The following is a 1724-nucleotide window of genomic DNA, read 5'->3' on the forward strand; positions in this document are numbered from 1 at the left end:
TTTCTTTCTTTCTTTCTTTCTTTCTTTCTTCTTTCTTTCTCTTTCTTTCTTCTTTCTTTCTCTTTCTTTCTTTCTTTCTTTCTTTCTTTTTTTAAAGATTTTATTTATTTTTTTTTAGAGAGCGAGCGAGAGAGAAACAGCATGAGAGGGGAGAGGATCAGAGGGAGAAGCAGGCTCCCCACTGAGCAGGGAGCCCGATGTGGGACTCGATCCCAGGACCCTGGGATCATGACCTGAGCCGAAGGCAGACGCTTAACCATCTGAGCCACCCAGGCGCCCTCTTTCTTTCTTTCTTTCTTTGTTTCTTTTTCTTTCTTTCTTCTTTCTTCTTTCTTTCTCTCTCTCTCCCTCTCTCTCTTTCTTTCATTCTTTCTTTCTTTCTTCCTTCCTTCCTTCTTTCTGTTCTTTTTTTTTTGAAACTTCCCTAACTGCTTTTATTTTCCCCTCCTTTATGGTTCTATACCTTTCACAGATGTGATTAAAATGCCATGTCCTGACTTTTTATGCTTACTACTAGTAGTAATTCTGCAAAACTGCATGTTATTAGCACAGGTAGTACATTATACAGGTAAAAAGCCTAGAGTCCAAAATAAGACTGCCTGGATTTGAGTCCTGGCTCTGCCACACACATCACTGTCTCATTTTCCTCATCTATAAAATGGGGACAGTGCTCACTTCAGCAGAACATATCCTAAAATTAGAATGATACAAAGAAGGTTAGCATGGCCCCTGTACAAGGATGACACACAAATTCGTGAAATGCTCCATATTTTGTGGACCTTAAGGAGGGAACGTGATGTAATGAGCACTGGCTATTATATAAGACTGATTAATCACTGAACTCTACCTCTGAAACTAATAATATACTATATATTAATTAATTGAATTTAAATTTTAAAAAATAAAATAAAATAAAATGGGGACAATCATAGCACATGTGTAACTCTTAGAAGACTAATTAACACATGCATGCTCACACGCTAATTTTAATTATGATCTCCAGAGTATAACAAAGAACATGTTTCTCAAAGGAAAACAGTTTATGGTATAAATATATATTAATTTTATATATGGTATAAATACAATCATATGTATAGATAAATACGGTCATTAAATTTTAGTAAAATCATCTACAGATTATTTATATAATGCATTTTTCTACTACTCCTTATTAAAAAAAAAAAATCCCAACCACTTCAAATTATCTTGGATATGGTATGGTAGAAGAGAAAGAGCAGGATTTTTATTTAGAAAACCTATACAGGTTTCTCCCACTATTCAAAATTAGAGCATTCCGGTGAAACCTTTCATAAGCCAAAAGGTTTCACAAACCTTTTTATATCACATAAAGCAAAGAGTAGTCCCTGGTTTCCAAAAGTTTGCATTAAGCCACTTCATTTTTAAGAAAGACCTGCATTAATACCTGTTTTTGCTAACCAAAGTAAATCTGAGAGGATTTTCACTTTTACAGAAAAAATCCGTTAGCATACTAATGTAGGTCTTTTGTAAAAGCAAAGATGGGTAATATTTGTACTCAAATTTTAGCTCTAACATTTACTTACTGTGTGCCTGCATGCAAAATTCTTACCTCCCCGAGACTCATTCTCTTTGTAAAGTAAGGATAATAATAGTACTCACTTCATAAGATTTTTATGAGGTTTAAATAACTTTGGAAATACTCAATAATATACATTTTTATGTTAAATGTTCAAAAATATTCAGAA

At 33.6% G+C, this 1724-nt stretch overlaps 1 non-coding gene across 1 annotated transcript; it reads left to right on the forward strand.

The window, feature by feature from the left end:
- Positions 1-667: 667 nt before the first annotated feature.
- LOC118026106 lies at positions 668-774 on the forward strand. Its single transcript, XR_004683470.1, has one exon. It is a non-coding gene; the product is annotated as a U6 spliceosomal RNA (small nuclear RNA).
- Positions 775-1724: the final 950 nt, after the last annotated feature.

This window comes from Mirounga leonina, unplaced genomic scaffold (assembly GCF_011800145.1).
Source record: "Mirounga leonina isolate KUSES-001 unplaced genomic scaffold, KU_Mleo_1.0 Mir_204, whole genome shotgun sequence".
Taxonomy (NCBI): domain Eukaryota; kingdom Metazoa; phylum Chordata; class Mammalia; order Carnivora; family Phocidae; genus Mirounga; species Mirounga leonina.